The sequence below is a fragment of the Oryx dammah genome, unplaced genomic scaffold (assembly GCF_014754425.2).
Source record: "Oryx dammah isolate SB20612 unplaced genomic scaffold, SCBI_Odam_1.1 HiC_scaffold_24, whole genome shotgun sequence".
NCBI classification, from domain to species: Eukaryota; Metazoa; Chordata; class Mammalia; order Artiodactyla; family Bovidae; genus Oryx; species Oryx dammah.
The window spans coordinates 64,108,048-64,128,221 of record NW_024070208.1 but is presented as its reverse complement, the minus strand read 5'-3'; positions in this window follow the sequence as shown (position 1 = coordinate 64,128,221).

Here is a 20,174-nt window from a genome sequence, read left to right as displayed (position 1 = left end):
ACGATACCAAAAAGGAACTCCCCAGGTCATTAGGTGCCCAATATGCTACTGGAGATCAGTGGAGAAATAACTCCAGAAAGAATGAAGGGATGGAGCCAAAGCAAAAACAATACTCAGTTGTGGATGTGACTGGTGATAGAAGCAAGATCCAATGCTGTAAAGAGCAATATTGCATAGGAACCTGGAATGTCAGGTCCATGAATCAAGGCAAATTGGAAGTGGTCAAACAAGAGATGGCAAGGGTGGACATCGACATTTTAGGAATCAGCAAACTAAAATGGAATGAATGGGTGAATTTAACTCAGATGACTATTACATCTATTACTGCTGGCAGGAATCCCTCAGAAGAAATGGAGTAGCCATCATGGTCAACAAAAGAGTTCGAAATGCAGTACTTGGATGCAATCTCAAAAATGACAGAATGATCTCTGTTTGTCTCCAAGGCAAACTATTCAATATCACAGTTATCCAAGTCTATGCCCCAACAGTAACACTGAAGAAACTGAAGTTGAATGGTTTGATGAAGACCTACAAGATCTTTTAGAACTAATACCCAAAAAAGATGTCCTTTTCATTATAGGGGACTGGAATGCAAAAGTAAGGAGTCAAGAAACACCTGGAGTAACAGGCAAATTTGGCCTTGGAATGTGGAATGAAGCAGGGCAAAGACAAATAGAGTTTTGCCAAGAAAATGTACTGGTCATAGCAAACACCCTCTTCCAACAACACAAGAGAAGACTCTACACATGGACATCACCAGATGGTCAACATCAAAATCAGATTGATTATATTCTATGCAGCCAAAGATGGAGAAGCTCTATACAGTCAACAAAAACAAGACCAGGAGCTGAGTGTGGCTCAGATCATGAACTCCTTATTGCCAAATTCAGACTTAAATTGAAGAAAGTAGGGAAAACTGCTAGACCATTCAGGTATGACCTAAATCAAATCCCTTATGATTATACAGTGGAAGTGAGAAATAGATTTAAGGGTCTAGATCTGATAGATAGAGTGCCTGATGAACTATGGAATGAGGTTCATGACATTGTACAGGAGACAGGGATGAAGATCATCCCCATGGAAAAGAAATGCAAAAAAGCAAAATGGCTGTCTGGGGAGGTCTTACAAATAGCTGTGAAAAGAAGAGAGGCAAAAAGCAAAGGAGAAAAGCAAAGGTATAAGCATCTGAATGCAAAGTGTATAATTACTTTTAAATTTGACTTTTGATTGAGAGGTATTTGAAAGAGTGGTTTCTGTTTTCAGTAATGGTAATACAGATTTTATAAAATTATATGTGTATATTTAATGATGAAATAGTTTCACTGCATTCTAATTATGCATTACAGTCTGTATGATTTTTACTTTGGAGCATGTATATTTTCCTATGTGGTAAACTAATATTTAGTTCCTCTAAAGTTTTCATGTGTTAATTTTTTTTTTTTTTGCTGATAGTGTGAAATACATTTTATAGCATAAATGAAATATTTAGATAAGATTGTTGTTGTTCAGTCACCAAGTCATATCTGATTCTTCATGACACCATGGACGATAGCGTGATAGGCCTCCCTGTCGCTCACTATCTCCCAGGGTTGACCCAAGTTCATGTCCATTGAGTTGGTGATGCCATCCAACCATCTTATCATCTGCCTTCTTTCAGAAAACTGCCTTCATCCTTTCCCAGCATCAGGGTCTTTTCCAATGAGTTGGCTGTTTGGATCAGGTGGCCAAAGTATTGGCACTTCACCATCAGTTCTTCCAGTGATATTCAGGGTTGATTTCCTTTAAGATTGACTGGTTTGATCTCTTTGCTCCCCAAGGGACTCTCAAGAGTCTTCTCCAGCACCACAATTTGAAAGGATCAATTCATTGGTGCATTGCCTTCTTTGTGATGGAAGCAAGGTCAGATGCTGTAAAGAGCAATATTGCATAGGAAAATGGAATGTTAGTGGAATGTTAGGTGCATGAATCAAGGCAAATTGGAAGTGGTCAACCAGGAGATGGCAAGAGTGAACATCAACACCTTAGGAATCAGCAGACTAAGATGGACTGGAATGGATGAATTTAACTCAGATTACCATTATATCTACTACTGTGGGCAAGAATCCCTTAGAAGAAATGGAGTAGCCATCACAGTCAACAAAAGAATCCAAAATGCAATACTTGGATACAATCTCACAAACAACAGGATGATCTCTGTTTGTTTTCAAGGCAAACCTGTCAATATCATGGTAATCCAAGTCTATGCCCTGACCAATAATGCTGAAGAAGCTGAAGTTGAATGGTTCTATGAAGACCTACAAGACCTTTCAGAAGTAACACTCAAAAAAGATGTCCTTTTCATTATAGGCGACTGGAATGCAAAAGTAGGAAGTCAAGAAACACCTGGAGTAACAGGCAAATTTGGCCTTGCGGTACAGAATAAAGCAGGGCAAAGGCTAATAGAGTTCTGCAAAGAGAACACACTGGTCATAGCAAACACCCTCTTTCAACAACACAAAAGAACACTCTATACATGGACATTACCAGATGGTCATTACTGAAGTCAGATTGATTATATTCTCTGCAACTAAAGATGGAGAAGCTCTATACAATCAGCAAAGACAAGACCGGGAGCAGACTGTGCCTCAGATCATGAACTTCTTATTGCCAAATTCAGACTTAAATTGAAGAAAGTAGAGAAAACTACTAGACCATGCAGGTATGACCTAAAACAAATCCCTTACGAGTATACAGTGGAAGTGAGAAATAGATTTAAGAGACTAGATCTAATAGAGTGTCTAATGAAGTATGGGCAGAAATTTGTGACATTACAGGAGACAGGGATCAAGAAAATCCCAAGACAAAGCAATGAAAAAAGCAAAATGGCTGTCTGAAGAGGCCTTACAAATAGGTGTGAAAAGAAGAGAAGTGAAAAGCAAAGGAGAAAGGGAAAGATATACTCATTTGAATGTAGAATTCCAAAGAATAGCTAGGAGAGATAAGAAAGCCTTCCTCAGAGATCAGTGCAAAGAAATAGCAGAAAACAATGGGAAAGACTAGAGATATCCTCAAGAAAATTAGAGATACCAAGGGAACATTTCATGCAAAGATGGGCTCAATAAGGGACAGAAATGGTATGGACCTAACAGAAGCAGAAGATATTAAGAAGAGATGGCAAGAATACACAGAAGAACTGTACAAAAAAGATCTTCATGACCCAGATAATCACAATGGTGTGACCACTCACCTAGAGCCAGACATCCTTGAATGTGAAGTCAAGTGGGCCTTAGAAAGCATCACTATGAACAAAGTTAGTGGGGGTGATGGAATTCCAGTTGAGCTATTTCAAATCCTGAAAGATGATGCTGTGAAAGTGCTGCACTCAATATGCCAGCAAATTTGGAAAACTCAGCAGTGGCCACAGGACTGGAGAAAGTCAGTTTTCATTCCAATCCCAAAGAGAGGCAATGCGAAAGAATGCTCAAACTACCGCACAGTTGCACTCATCTCACATGCTAGTAAAGTAATGCTCAAAATTCTCCAAGTTAGGCTTCACCAATATGTGAACCATGAACTTCTGAATGTTCAAGCTGGTTTTAGAAAAGGCAGAGGAACCAGAGATCAAATTGCCAACATCTGCTGGATCATGGAAAAGGCAAGAGAGTTCCAGAAAACATCTATTTCTGCTTTACTGACTATGCCAAAGCCCTTGACTGTGTGGATCACAAGAAACTGTGGAAAATTCTGAATGAGATGGGAATATCAGACCATCTGACCTGCCTCTTGAGAAACCTGTATGCAGGTCAGGAAGCAACAGTTAGAACTGGACATGGAACAACAAACTGGTTCCAAATAGGAAATGGAGTATGTCAAGGCTATATATTGTCACCCTGCTTATTTAACTTCTATGCAGAGTACATCATGAGAAAAGCTGGGCTGGAGGAAGCACAAGCTGGAATCAAGATTGCCAGAGACATATCAATAACATAGATATGCAGATGACACCACCCTTATGGCAGAAAATGAAGAACTAAAGAGCCTCTTGCTGAAGGTGAAAGAGGAGAGCGAAAAAGTTGGCTTAAAGCTCAACATTCAGAAAACAAAGATCATGGCATCTGGCTCCATAACTTCATGGGAAATAGATGGGGAAACAGTGGAAAGAGTGACAGATTTTATTTTTGTGGGCTCCAAAATCACTGCAGATCGTGATTGCAGCCATGTAATTAAAAGACGCTTACTCCTTGGAAGGAAAGTTAGGAGCAACCTAGACAGCATATTAAAAAGCAGAGACATTACTTTGCCAACAAAAGTCTGTCTAGTCAAGGGTATGGTTTTTCCAGTCATCATGTATGGATGTGAGTTGGGCTATAAAGAAAGCTGAGCACCAAAGCATTGATGCTTTTGAACTGTGGTGTTGGAGAAGACTCTTGAAAGTCCCTTGAACTGCAAGGAGATTCAACCAGTCCATTCTAAAGGAGATCATTCTGGGGTGTTCATTGGAAGGACTACTGTTGAAGCTGAAACTCCACACTTTGGCCACTTGATGCCAAGAGCTGATTCATTTGAAAAGTCCCTTTTGCTGGAAGAAGTCGAAGGTAGTAGGGAAAGGAGATGACACAGTATGAGGTGGTTTAACGGCATCCCGACTCAATGGACATGAGTTCGAGTAAACTCCTGGAGTTGGTGATGGACAGGGAGGCCTGGTGTGCTGCAGTCCATGGGGTCGCAAAGAGTCGGACACAACTGAGTGACTGAACTGAACTGAACTGATGGTCCATCTCTCACATAGGTACGTAACTACTGGAAACAATAGCGTTGATTATGCAGACCTTTATCAGCTAAGTAGTGCCTTTTTTTTTACACACTGTCTACGTGTGTCAGATCTTTCTTGCTAAGAAGCAATTGTCTTCTGATTTCATGGCTGCAGTCACTATTTGCAGTGATTTTGGAGCACACTAAGAGGAAATCTGTCACTGCTTTCACATTTTCCGCCTTTTATTTGCCATGGCGTGATGGGACCAGATGCCATGATCTTAGTATTTATGTTGAGTTTTAACCCGGCTTTTTCACTCTCCTCCTTCACCCTTATTAAGAGATTCTTTAGTTCCTCTTTGCTTTTGCCTATTAGAGCAGTATCATCCAAAAATTTGAGGGCTTCCTTGATAGCTCAGTTGGTAAACAATCCGGCTGCAAAGCAGGAGACCCCGGTTGGATTCCTGGGTAGGAAGATCCACTGGAGAAGGGATAGGCTATCCTCTGAGGTGTTCTTGGGTTTCCCTTGTGGCTCAGCTGGTAAAGAATTCACCTGCAGTGTGGGAGACCTGGGTTCAATCCCTGGGTTGGGAATATCCCCTGGAGAAGGGAAAGGCTACCCACTCCAGTGTTTTGGCCTGGAGAATTTCATGAACTATACAGTCCATGGAGTCTCAAAGAGTCAAACACAACTGAGTGACTTTCACTTTCACATAATACTGGTGTATAAATTGCATTGAAACATGTATATTATCATGTGTGAAATAGATCGCCAGTTCAGGTTTGATGCAAGAGGCAGGGTGCTCAGGGCTGGTGCACTGGGATGGCCCTGAGAGATGGGATGGGGAGGGAGGTGGGGGGTGATGGTCTGGATGGGGAACACATGTACACACATGGCTGATTCATGTGAATGTATGGCAAAAACCACCATGATATTGTAAAGTAATTCGCCTCCAATTAAAATTAAAAAATAAATAAATAAAGATAAATAAATAAATAAAATACTGGTATATAAATTAAATTGAGTTTGTTATTTCATATTAAATTCTACATGCATTTTTACTTTTACGTATTTAATGGGTCAAACTGAGAATAGTGAGTGTGGGTCTTCCTGTTATTATTGTCACTACATTTGGCCTTTATTAACATTGACTCTTTTAGATACCCTTTTCCTTCCTTTCAAATTTTGTGTGTCATTTTATTTTCAGGTGGATTTCTTATAAATAGTAAAAATATAAATTTAACTTTGCTCAATTTATTCTCCAAGGGAAGTAAAAGCATTCTTGTTTAAGATGGCAACTAATATTTTCATTTATAATCCTCTTATCTCAAAAAATGATTCATTCTTGCTAGCCATTTAATTTTTGTTTATTGTATTTTTATTTTGTAGGAATTATAACATATTATAAATGTATTCTATTTTCAGATTCTCTAAAATTGTATATGGACATATTTAAAATATGCTTTCATCAGTATCAAGATTTAAATATACTATCCACTTCCAGATAGACACAGCATTTGTTTCTTATTTAGCTCAACTTTCATCTCCAGAGTTGCTGTAGTAAGTTAATGAGGTAATTACCCTTGTTAAATTTTGAATCTTTTCTTGGAACTAGAAATTTGCATTGTTTCTATCTCATTCTATGATATCAGAACATTTCATGCCACATAGGCTGAACTCAAGGGGATAAAATGAAATACATTATTTTCTAGACCTTATTGCAATAAGCTTCAGCTCTGTTTGAGAGTATGTCTTCTTAATACTCACCTTTTACTCATCAGTGAAAGTTTTCCTACTTTAGGTGGTTCTGCTAAAAATGAATCACCACGATTATTAATTCCTTAACCAATTAATCCTTTTTCTTATAAAATTTTCCTATTCCAACATTTATTTGAGTTACACTCTGCCTTTCATGTGATTTATAGCTGGTTTCTGTTTACCTATTATCTATTTATTCCCTTCTTTCTTCAAATCTCTCTCAACCCATATCTCCTTAGTTTATTTGATAGTTTACTTTCAATTCCATTAAAGGTATATATACACAAACAATAAGTTATATTCCCAAAGAACATTCAAAGTTTAGAGTTGCCTGCATTGAAAATAAATGTATGCTCAGTCTACTCTAAAAATGTGTTTTCACTTTGAACTAAATTAATTAAAGATTGTTTCCATTCAAAAAATATAAGGCCCCACTTGACAATATTAAATTCTCACAGCTTCTCCATAAAGTTGTGTATTTATGGACACCAAATCCTACAGGATCTTTGATAACTTTCAATATATCTGGAGGAGTGTCTTAAGAAAGTTAATCATATATTTTCAAAAACAATTGAAGAAACTGGTGTTGTTTAATCTGAAAAAGAGGAATACTATAGTCGGGGTGTGTGTTCAGTCATGTCTGACTCTTTCTGAAATCATGAACTGTAGCTGCCAGTCTCCTGTGTCCAGTGGGATTTTCCAGACAAGAATACTGGAGTGAGTTGCCATTTCCTCCTCCAGGGGATTTTTCAAGCCAGGGATTGAACCCACATTGCTTGCATCTCCTGTATTGGCAGCCAGATTCTTTACCAATGTGCCACGTAGGAAGCCTGGAATACTTAAGCATAATATTATAGCTCTTATAGGTACTATAGGGCCTATAATAATTAAGCTCAAATATTTGAATAAATTTCCTTGAAAAATTAGGTCGTGTTATCTCAATGAGAATAACTGGTAATAATAATTTAAATCATAAGGAGATGGAAATTAATTCATCATATAGAAGAACTGAGCTTTCCAGATGGCTCAGTGGTAACAAACCCACCTACCAATGTGGGAGCCACAGGAGATGCAAGTTTGATCAATGGCTCAGGAAGATCCCTTGGAGAAGGATATAGCAACCCACTCCAGTATTACTGCAGGAGTAATCCCATGGACTGAAGAGCCTGGTGGGCTAGTTAAAGGAATCACAAAATAACAACAAATGAAACGTCTGTTAGTTGACCATAATTGAAATTGGCCAGCTTGGGAGATTTTGGATCTCTTTTCAGTGGAAATATTGAGGTTGGATGGTCATGTACTGATATAACTCAAACATAAATGGGTGGTGTTGGACTGTGTGATAGATTCTTTGGATCTTTCCAGTCCTAAGATAGCAAGATTCTATGAAATATCTTTAGTCTCCTCTTATTTCTAGTCTTGTATCATTTTAAATGTCATTATATGCAACCCACTCCAGTACTCTTGCCTGGAGAATTCCATGGAGGGAGGAGCCTGGTAGGCTACAGTCCATGGGGTCACAAAGAGTCGGACACAACTGAGCAACTTCACTTCACTTCACTTCACTTCACTTCATAGGTTTATAATAGAATATAGTATCCTAGTAAGATTAGTTCTTCATAAAACTGATGGATAGCCTAAAGGCAATACTACAAGATGACTTGCATAAAGAACAATAGAGACTTTCAATAATGGAAAATATGATAGTTTAGAAAATTAAAACTAATATCAAATGATTAAATTCACTGGCAGTTCAAAACTGAAATATAAAAATGATTTAATAGAAAGCTACTTGCTTCACTAAATAAGTAGCAGTTTCAATTTATTGAAAAGAAAGCAATTATTATAGGAGAAAACTTTTCCTATCATTTAAGCAGCTAGCCAAGGGACCACCATGCCATGGCATTTTATGAGATTATAATTCTAGGTTATTTTACTATTGTTTTTTAAAAAAATAGGGTTAAGTTTAAAATAGGAGTTATTTGTAAATTGATAAATCAAATGATTGGATGAATAAACATTTATTGATATCCTACTCTATGTTTTAGATTGATAACATGATACAATGCTTATTTTAACAAAGCACTAAGGAAGCAATTGTTATCCTTATGAAAAAATGGTAAAGCTCTATCAGAAATGATCTACTAATGTTTTTATAATGAAAAAATAAATGAAAGAAAATATGACATATCACATACAAGACAAAGGGACGGTGGGAGGAAAGTTGCCTCTAGGACACTTAGAGCAGACAGCAGAAAGAAGGAATTTAATCCCAATTTTGGTCTGTCACTATTACACGGGAAACTAAAGGAAGTGGTGGAGAGAGAGGTATTCTTGAAAGAATCACAGAGATAAGAGAGACCAAAGGATGGTAAATATCCTCATAATGGTGGGATTTGGGAAAGAGGCAAGGATGTCTAGAGAGGATTTCCAAGAAGCTTTCTGAGAACTGTGCTCAATAAGAACTCCTGAAGGCCCATTTAAGGAAGTCTTACTTTTAAAATGCAATCCTTCATTGTTTCTGGAGTCATATTTGTGTTTTTATTGTTATATTAAATGTATATAAGTTTATGTAATATTCAGTTCAGTTCAGTTTAGTAACTCAGTCATGTCCGACTCTTTGTGACCCCATGAATCGCAGCACGCCAGGCCTCCCAGTCCATCACAAACTCCACGAGTTCACTCAAACTCATGTCCATTGAATCGGTGACACCATAGAGCCACCTCATCCTCTATCGTCCCCTTCTCCTCCTGCCCCCAACCCCTCTCAGTATCAGAGTCTTTTCCAATGAGTCAACTCTTCACATGAGGTGACCAAAGTATTGGAGTTTCAGCTTTAGCATCAGTTCTTCCAAAGAACACCCAGGACTGATCTCCTTTAGAATGGACTGGTTGGATCTCCTCGAAGTCCAAGGGACTCTCAAGAGTCTTCTCCAACACCACAGTTCAAAAGCATCAATTCTTCAGTGCCTAGCCTTCCTCACAGTCCAACTCTCACATCCATTCATGAGCAATGGAAAACACATAGCCTTGACTAGACGGACCTTTGTTGGCAAAGTAATGTCTCTGCTTTTGAATATTCTATCTAGGTTGGTCATAACTTTCCTTCCAAGGAGTAAATATCTATTAATATAATGGCTCCAGTCAACATTTGCAGTGATTTTGGAGCTGAAAAATCTGTCACTGTTTCCACTGTTTCCCCATCTATTTCCCATGAAGCGATGGGACCAGATGCCATGATCTTCGTTTTCTGAATGTTGAGCTTTAAGCCATCTTTTTCACTCTCCTCTTTCACTTTTATCAAGAGGCTTTCTAGTTCTTCTTCACTTTCTGCAATAAGGGTGGTGTCAGATGAGGTTATTGATATTTGAGGTTATCTGAGGTTATTGATATTTCTCCTGGCAATCTTTATTCCAGCTTGTGCTTCCTCCAGCCCAGCCTTTCTCATGATGTACTCTGCATAGAAGTTAAATAAGCAGGGTGACAATATACAGCCTTGACGTACTCCTTTTCCTATTTGGAACCAGTCATTGTTGCATGTCTAGTTTGAACTGTTGCTTCCTGACCTGTATATAGGTTTGTTAAGAGGCAGGTCAGGTGTTCTGGTATTCCATTCACTTGCAGAATTTTCCACAGTTTGGGATCTACACAGTCAAACGCTTTGGAATAGTCAATCAAGCAAAAATAGATGATTTTCTGGAACTCTCTTGCTTTTTCCATGATCCAGCAGATGTTGGCAATTTGATCTCTGGTTCTTCTGCCTTTTCTAAAACCAGCTTGAACATCTGCAGGTTCATGGTTCATGTACTGTTGAAGCCTGGCTTGGAGAATTTTGAGTATTACCTTAATAGCGTGTGAGATGAGTGTAATTGTGCAGTAGTTTATCCCTTATGATTATACAGTGGAACTGAGAAATAGATTTAAGGGCCTAAATCTGATAAATAGAGTGCCTAATGAACTATGGAATGAGGTTCATGACATTGTACAGGAGACAGGGATCAAGACCATCCCCATGGAAAAGAAACGCAAAAAAGCAAAATGGCTGTCTGAGGAGGCCTTACAAATAGCTGTGAGAAGAAGAGAAGCGAAAAGCAAAGGAGAAAAGGAAAGATATAAGCATCTGAATGCAGAGTTCCAAAGAATAGCACGAAGAAATAAGAAAGCCTTCTTCAGCAATCAATGCACAGAAATAGAGGAAAACAACAGAATGGGAAAGACTAGAGATTTCTTCAAGAAAATTAGAGATACCAAGGGAACATTTCATGCAAAGATGGGCTCGATAAAGGACAGAAATGGTATGGACCTAACAGAAGCAGAAGATATTAAGAAGAGGTGGCAAGAATACACAGAAGAAATGTACAAAAAAAGATCTTCATGATCTGGATAATCACAATGGTGTGATCACTCATTTAGAGCCAGACATCCTTAAATGTGAAGTCAAGTGGGCCTTAGAAAGCATCACTATGAACAAAGTTAATGGAGGTGATGGAATTCCAGTTGAGCTGTTTCAAATCCTGAAAGATGATGCTGTGAAAGTGCTGCACTCGATATGCCAGCAAATTTGGAAAACTCAGCAGTGGCCACAGGACTGGAAAAGGTCAGTTTTCATTCTCATGCCAAAGAAAGGCAATGCCAAAGAATGCTCAAACTACCACAAAATTGCACTCATTTCACATGCTAGTAAAATAATGCTCAAAATTCTCCAAGCCAGACTTCACCAATATGTGAACCTTGAACCTCCTGATGTTCAAGCTGGTTTTAGAAAGGCAGAGGAACCAGAGATCAAATTGCCAACATCCGCTGGATCATGGAAAAAGCAAGAGAGTTCCAGAAAAACATCTATTTCTGCTTTATTGACTATGCCAAAGCCTTTGACTGTGTGGATTACAATAAACTGTGGAAAACTGACCTGCCTCTTGAGAAATCTGTATGCAGGCCAGGAAGCAACAGTTAGAACTGGACATGGAACAACAGACTGGTTCCAAATAAAAAAGGAGTACGTAAAGGCTGTATATTGTCACCCTGCTTATTTACTTCTGTGCAGAGTCCATCATGAGAAATGCTGGACTGGAAGAAACACAAGCTGAAATCAAGATTGCCGGGAGAAATATCAATAACCTCAGATATGCAGATGACACCACCCTTATGGCAGAAAGTGACGAGGAACTAAAAAGCCTCTTGATGAAAGTGAAAGAGGAGAGTGAAAAAGTTGGCTTAAAGCTCAACATTCAGAAAACAAAGATCATGGCATCCAGTCCCATCACTCATGGGAAATAGATGGGGAAACAGTGGAAACAGTGTCAAATTTTATTTTGAGGGGCTCCAAAATCACTGCAGATGGTGACTGCAGCCATGAAATTAAAAGATGCTTACTCCTTGGAAGAAAAGTTATGACCAATCTAGATAGAATATTAAAAGCAGAGACATTACTTTGCCAACTGAGGTCCGTCTAGTCAAGGATATGGGTTTCCTGTGATCATGTATCGATGTGAGAGTTGGACTGTGAAGAAGGCTGAGTGCCGAAGAATTGATGCTTTTGAACTGTGGTGTTGGAGAAGACTCTTGAGAGTCCCTTGGACTGCAAGGAGATCCAACCAGTCCATTCTGAATGAGATCACCCCTGGAATTTCTTTGGAAGGAATGATGCTAAAGCTGAAACTCCAGTACTTTGACCACCTCATCTGAAGAGTTGACTCATTGGAAAAGACTCAGATGCTGGGAGGGATTGGGGACAGGAGAAGAAGGGGATGACAGAGGATGAGATGACTGGATGGTATCACTGACTCGATGGACGTGAATCTGAATGAACTCTGGGACTTGGTGATGGACAGGGAGGCCTGGCGTGCTGTGATTCATGGGGTCACAAAGAGTCGGACACGACTGAGCAACTGAACTGAACTTGAGCATTCTTTTCATTGCCTTTCTTTGGGATTGGAATGAAAACTGACCTTTTCCAGTCCTGTGGCCACTGCTGAGTTTTCCAAATTTGCTGGCATATTCAGTGCAGCACTTTCACAGCATCATCTTTCAGGAATTGAAATAGCTCCACTGGAATTCCATCACCTCCATTAGCTTTGTTTGTAGTGATGCTTCCTAAGGCCCACTTGACTTCACATTCCAGGATGTCTGGCTCTAGGTGAGTGATCACACCATTGTGATTATCTGCATTGTGAAGGTCTTTTTTTGTACAGTTCTTCTGTGTATTCTTGCCACCTCTTCTTAATATCTTCTGCTTCTGTTAGGTCCATACCATTTCTGTCCTTTTTAGAGCCCATCTTTGCATGAAATATTCCCTTGGTATATCTAATTTTCTTGAAGAGACCTCTAGTCTTCCCCATTCTATTGTTTTCCTCTATTTCTTTGCATTAATCACTGAGGAAGGCTTTCTTCTCTCTCCTTGCTATTCTTTGGAACTCTGCATTCAAATGGGTATATCTTTCCTTTCCTCCTTGGCATTTCACTTTTCTTTTTACAGCTATTTTAAGGCCTCCCCAGACAGCCATTTTGCTTTTTTGCATTTCTTTTCCATGGGGATCGTCTTGATCCCTGTCTCCTGTACAATGTCATGAACCTCCGTCCATAGTTCATCAAGCACTCTATCTATCAGAACTAGTCCCTTAAATATATTTCTCACTTCCACTGTATAATCATAAGGGATTTGATTTAGGTCATACCTGAATGGTCTAGTGGATTTCCTTACTTTCTTCAATTTGAGTCTGAATTTAGCAATAAGGAGTTAATGATCTCAGTCACAGTCAGCTCCTGGTCTTGTTTTTGTTGATTGTATAGAGCTTCTCCATCTTTGGCTGCAAAGAATATAATCAATCTGATTTTGGTGTTGACCATCTGGTGATGACCATGTGTAGAGTCTTCTCTTGTTTTGTCGGAAGAGGGTGTTTGCTATGGCCAGTGCTTTCTCTTGGTAAAACTCTATTAGCCTTTGCCCTGCTTCATTCCATATTCCAAGGTCAAATTTGCCTGTTACCCCAGGTGTTTTTTGACTTCCTACTTTTGCATTTTTTTGGGGTGTTTGTTCTAAAAGATCTTGTAGGTCTTCGTAGAACCGTTCAACTTCAGCTGCTTCAGCATTACTGGTTGGGGCATAGACTTGGCTCACTCTTATATTGAATGGTTTGCCTTGGAGACGAACAGAGATCATTCTGTCATTTTTGAGATTGCATCCAAGTACTGCATTTCGGACTCTTTTGTTGACCATGATGGCTACTCCATTTCTTCTAAGGGATTCCTGCCTGCAGTAGTAGATATAATGGTCATCTCAGTTAAATTTACCCATTCCAGTCCATTTTAGTTCACCGATTCCTAGATTGTCAACGTTCACTTTTGCCGTCTCCTCTTGACCACTTCCAATTTGCCTTGATTCATGGACCTAACATTCCAGGTTCCTATGCAATATTACTCTTTAGACAAGGCTGTCGTCTGTTTGATTAGACTGACTAGTTTTCTGTGAGTATGGTTTCAGTGTGTCTGCCCTGTGAGGCCCTGTTGCAACACCTACCGTCTTAGTTGGGTTTCTCTTATATAATATTATAACATGCAGATATTGAATCAGAGTCCAACATTTATAATTGATTTTCTTCTAATATAATTCTAATTACAAAATCCAAGTTATCTCTGCAGACTTTATTTTATAGTTATTTTCATCCAGATGTTCTCACACAAAATTTTCCGAAGTAATTACCTTCAGGAAATAATTTGAAGTTTTGTGCCTTTGGACTAGCATAAACATAAAATGCATTCTACAACATTAAAAAAAAGCACAGTGTTTAATTATACTTGGTTATGAGATTAAAAAGATTAAAAATCTATTACAATAAACACTATAAAATAACTAAGAATCATGACCTATTATTGAACCTTTAAAAGCAACATAACTTGAAATAGTTGCAAGTAATCAACTTCTATTTGAGAATCATTCCCTTCTTCACACAAAGATATACGCAGAGTTGGAAATAGCTTTGTTTTTTGGTAGTTTACTGACTCCCTGCTGTATATCTTCACCTGAAGTAGCATTTTAGAACAATTAGTAACTGTAGAGATGATTATAATGTCACAAATGTGGGATTATGACTTTCACTAAAGAATAAACAGCAGGAGGAGAAAGCCTATTAAGGAGTAAATATCCTATTTCCAGAAAAGTATGGTGTACAGTTAGAAAGAAATGGGAGCAAGAGAGAACAGAAAGGCTCAGTTACAAACACTTATAAATTTTTATATTACTGGTAGTTTTTAGCAGGAAAACATTTCTATTAAGCAGTTCACTGATAATAAAAAATTTGAAAAAACACTGTAATTTTAAGATGTTACCCTTTCTTTGCGGAAGGAGAACCAAATGTTTTTAGAATAGCAAAAACAACAAATATCAAAGAGGTAAGACAGTAATAGGGGCTTCCCAGATGGAGCTAGTGGTAAAGAACCTGTCTGCCAATGCAGGAGATGTAAGATACATGGGTTCAATCCCTGGATTGGGAAGAGCCCCTGGAGGAGGGCAGAGCAACCCACTCCAGTGTTCTTGCCTGGAGAATCCCTTGGACAGAGGAGCTTGGTGGGCTACAGTCCATAGGGTCACAAAGAGTGGGACAGGAATGAAGGAATTTAGCACATATGCAAGACATTACTAAACAAGTATGAAAAATATTAAATGTATTTGTAACTATTAATTTTGAATCGCTAAGCATACTTAGTAACTTGAGTTAAAAGGTCTGTTGAAACATGAAAGGCAAAATAGATATCAAGAATCTTGAAATATTTACCTCAGCCATTTCATAATGTGAACCAGATTAAACAAGGAATGAGTAGAAATCAAGATTCAGACTGTGCAAACATTTTTTTCTTAATGTAGATCATTATTAGTTTTCAAATAATATTACTGGACAAAGATTAACAGACAGACATTTAGATATACACAAAAAGGTGGGGATCCAGGAGTCAGCTGAGGTCAATTTATAGAAAAGAAAGCAATTAGGTAATGTTTTGGAAGAAGTTGCATCCAAACACAATTATCTTTTAAAGTCCTTTGTCTTTAATTTGCCAAGTCAAATATCCATTCCCAGTGACTGAAAAAGAATTTTTAAACTATCTGAAGGAAAATATCATTGTATCAGTCAGGGTTCTCCAGAGAAACAGAACCAACAGGGTATGCATGTGTCTATGTACGTGTATACAAACACAGATATGCATGCACAGAGACTGATTTTAGGAAACCAGCTTATACAGTTGAGGGGACTGGCAATTCCAAAATCTGCAGGACAGGTTAGCAGAGTAGAAATTCAGATAGAAATTGATACTGTGGCTATGAGACAGATTTTCTTCTCCAGGACAGCTCAGGTTTTGCCCCTATGGATTTTCACTGGGAGTGAAGCCCAGCCACATTGGGTAATCACATTTATTTAATGTCAGCTGATTATACATGTTAACCATCTAAGTTAACAGCAACACTTGCATTGGTGTTTGATTAAATAACTAAGTACTTATCCTAACTAAGTTGAGACATAAAACTAACCATCACAATTGGGTTGAATCTTCTGGACTGTGTGAAGGCATTTGGAGTTTATCCTAAATGCAGTGAGAAACCTCTGCTGGATAGTAGCTAGATGGAAGGAGATGTCATGATTATAAACCTGGAGCCAAACAGCAAGACATTTATCTTTTCTGCTTATGATAGTGGTTTGGAATGGGGATGGGCATTTTTGACAGTGATCAAGTAAATAGAACATGAACTCATTTACTTAAAAAACCTTCCCAAGCATCTGAAGAAAATTATCAATCACAATAGCATGTCTTCCCAAAAAGATAGTTCATTTCTAAAATTGTTTATAGGATAATTTACTAAAATACTCAAGTAAAAATGCCTGGACATTTCCTTAGACTGCCTTTTGCTTTGTTGCTTTTTAAATATGTAAATTAAAAAAAAAAAGAAATTCAGATAAACCCAATATATCCCAGCTTTTGAAAATAAATTTACATTGATTTTTTAAGCAAAATCAGATTTATCTAATCACTTCAAAGATGCTGTATATGTATTTTAATAGCTAAACATAAATTGAAGTTTACAGATATCAGTAGAATGTCCATTATATTCCAAGTCAATTTATACAATGGACCATCAACACAAGGAAACTAGCTTTAACAATTATGAAACCCAGGGTTAGAATAAAAATGTAGATACAATAAAATATTATGCTTTTTATGAAATTCCTATTCTATATTATTTATCTTAAGCTAAAATACTGTCTGTGATTCTTTTCTAATAAGTGTTATTAATATTTTTCTCCCTTTCCTAGCTATACTGAAATTATACACTACTGTCACAACTATAATTTTTAAACTAATAAAAATATTCTTTACAGAAACTGTTTTCTTGATATGAGTTACCTAGCTTATAAAAATCATAATTCTTTATATTGAACTCTTTCCTTAAGAACTCAAAGAACTTTAACTGAACCAAATAATTACATTGTTATAATTTATATAGCACTTTTTCTTCCTTCGTTTCTGGGATACTAATCTTTATTTGATTGGAAATACGGTATTTTGATTGGATGTGCTTTTATTATTTGGGATGTCTTAGGTGAAAGTAACACAGTGATTCATTTGTTGTTTTGTTGTTTAGTCACTAATTCATGTCCGACTGTTTGCGACCCCAAGGACTGTAGCCCTCCAGACTTGGGCAAGAATATTCGAGTGGATTGCCATTGCTTTCTTCAGGGAACCTTCCTGACCCAGGGATTGAACTTGTGTCTCTTGCATTGGCAGATGGGTTCTTTACCACTGAGCCACCAGGGAAGCCAATGATTCATTACATTTATAAAAATAGTGTATTTTCTGATAAGGAAATGTGGGGTATGTTTCCAGATCCTAACAGGCTTTCAATACCAGAATTTTGCTTTTAATTCACAATCGTGATTCTATGGTAGGCAGTTACATAGACAGCAAAGATATGTGGAAATAGGCAGTACAGAGTATATATAAAACACACAGTGAGGTCACTGGTAAAGGTATTAAGTCCATCATAACCAGTGTACTTTGTTTTGGAATAGATACAGACCTGTATAAATGGACTCAATCATTATAAGGAACTCAATTGACTACTTTAATGGGAACAACTGCTGAAGTCACAGGAAACCTTGGTTTGTGTGGATGGTTGTTTGACATTAACACTGTACTCCAGCCTGACCCAGAGAGACTATCTTCAAAAACTGGTTCCCATGGTGTAATTCAACTCATTCTGTGTGGTTGGTTCCCTACTGAGTCCATCTATAGCTTCTCTATTTGCTTTTGGAGACCTTTGACTTCAGAAGGTACTGTGAAGAAAAATCAGAAAGAATTTAAGAATTATAGATGCTTCATAACCTCAACATTAAAAAGTAAAGTAACTGTGTTAGTATTAGTAAGGTAGGACTCATTGGTCATACAGACTAAAGTAAGAAAAGCCTACAGGCAGAATGTCACAGTAAGTAATAATTCAAATCAGTAAAGTTCTGTTATTTTAAAGATATTTTTCAAAGCATAACTATAGCTTTGAAATGTTCAAAAGTATGTTGTAAACTATTCCTGTACTTAATACAGTATTTGAAATACTGCCCACAAAATTGATAGTAAAATATTTTAATCTTTTAAATTGTATTTGTTTTGATTTGGACAGTGCAATTATCTCAACATCATAGAAACAATAATTTCCTGATTTATCCAGAGATTTGCAATAGGAAGTTAAAAAAGAAAACCTGCCAAATGCTTTCTATTGTTTTCATAAAATAGCAGAGGCAGACTCATCTATTCACTCATGCATTTAATAAATACTATGAGATTTCTTGTCATGTACCAGGAATACTGCTAGATGCTTGGAATAAAATATTGAGCAAAAAGAAATACAATCCCTGCTGCTATGGAACTTTTGGTCTAATTTATACATCAGCATTGGGAAAAAGGTATAACAATAAATGTATATCTGCAAAAGGGTTTTGTTTGTTTTCTGTGACAATGCTTTGCACATAATTAGTGCTCAATGAATATTTTTGAATGAATAAATGAATGAGTGAGTGAATTGGAGGAAAACAGTGAAAGTGAAAGTAACTCAGTCGTGTATGACTCTTTGCGACCCCACTGGCTATACAGCCCATGGAATTCTCCAGGGCCAGAATACTAGAGTGGGTCGCTATTCTCTTCTCCAGGGATCTTCCCAACCCAGGGATGAACCCAGGGCCCCCATATTGCAAGCTGATTCTTTACCAGCTGAGCCACCAGAAAAGCCCAATGAGTGAGTGAATTGTAGGAAAACAATGATAGGTTTGACGCCGTTTAAGGTTTGAGGTAGTGAGATCCTTTGCTGGAGAAGAAGTTGGAAATGGTGTCTGAGTACAGTTTATCATTAGACCTTGAAGGTTTTTGCTATTTCAGAATTTTATCACCTAAGTGATTGAAAGCTACTCAGTATTTTAAGTGACACAATATCCTATTCAACCATGTATTAAAAAATTGTCTCCTCTGGAAAAATCTCTACTAGCCTGCATTTAAAGATCTCTCATTATTATTTATTCTTACATGATTTATATTTATCATATCCATATATATATATATATATATATATATATATATATATATATATATAATATCTGGGCTTCTCTGGTAGCTCAACTGGTAAAGAATCTGCCTGCAGTGCAGAAGATCCCAGCTCGATTCTTGGGTCAGGAAGATATGCTGGACAAGGGATAGGCTACCCACTCCCATATTCTTGGGCTTCCTTGGTAGCTTATTAAATAGTTTACTTTAGTCCCTTTTTACTACATGATATTTATATTTTGTCTGTCAACTTGAAAAGCTATCACCTGCAAGTAGCAAAAGTTGAATTAATAAGGGCTTGAACTATGCAAAGATTTATTATTCCACTTAACAAGAAGGCTGTGGGTGTGGAGCAGCTGCTGGCATCAGTTCGTCTGCTCAACAAATCACCCAGGATCTGTTCTTTTATTCTCCTCTACGGTCCCTAGTATTTGACTTTGTGATTCTTTTATCACCTAATGATTATAATAGGACCACCACATTTGCAGTATCAAATCTATATTTCAAATAAGATAACATAGCAAAAGCAGCAAGATAAAGCTCTTTTCTTCCATGTGTGTAAGGAAATAAATGTTTTGCCAAAAGCTTCCCAGCACTTTTGCCTTTTAAGTTTTGCTGGCTGAAGCGGGACATATTAACATAAAGGAAATTGGTATGGGTGTGGGGAGGAGGAAGCTAGGAGAGGACAAGGAAGAGCTGTAAATCATTGTGGCCTTCTGTGTGTATTCTTGGAGAAGGAAATGGCAACCCGCTTCAGTATTCTTGCCTGGAGAGCCCCATGGACAGAGGAGCCCGGCAGGCTACAGTCCATGGAGGCACAAAAGTCGGACATGACTTAGCAGCTAAACCGCTAGTACCACCCTGTGTGTTCTAGTATTCCTAGATCCTTGACTCTGTGAGGACTTTAACACTTTTACTAATTCATCTTGCTATGAATATGATTGTGCCTAGTTCTGTTGAATAGTCTGAAATGGAATTATATTGGATCATCTTTTCTGTGCTTAAAAGCTACCTCTTGTGGTCTAAGGAATTAACAATGATTGATTTAAAACAGAGGAAAGAGGAAACCACACCATCAGTCCTTCTTAAAAGTGCTTCTGAATCATTT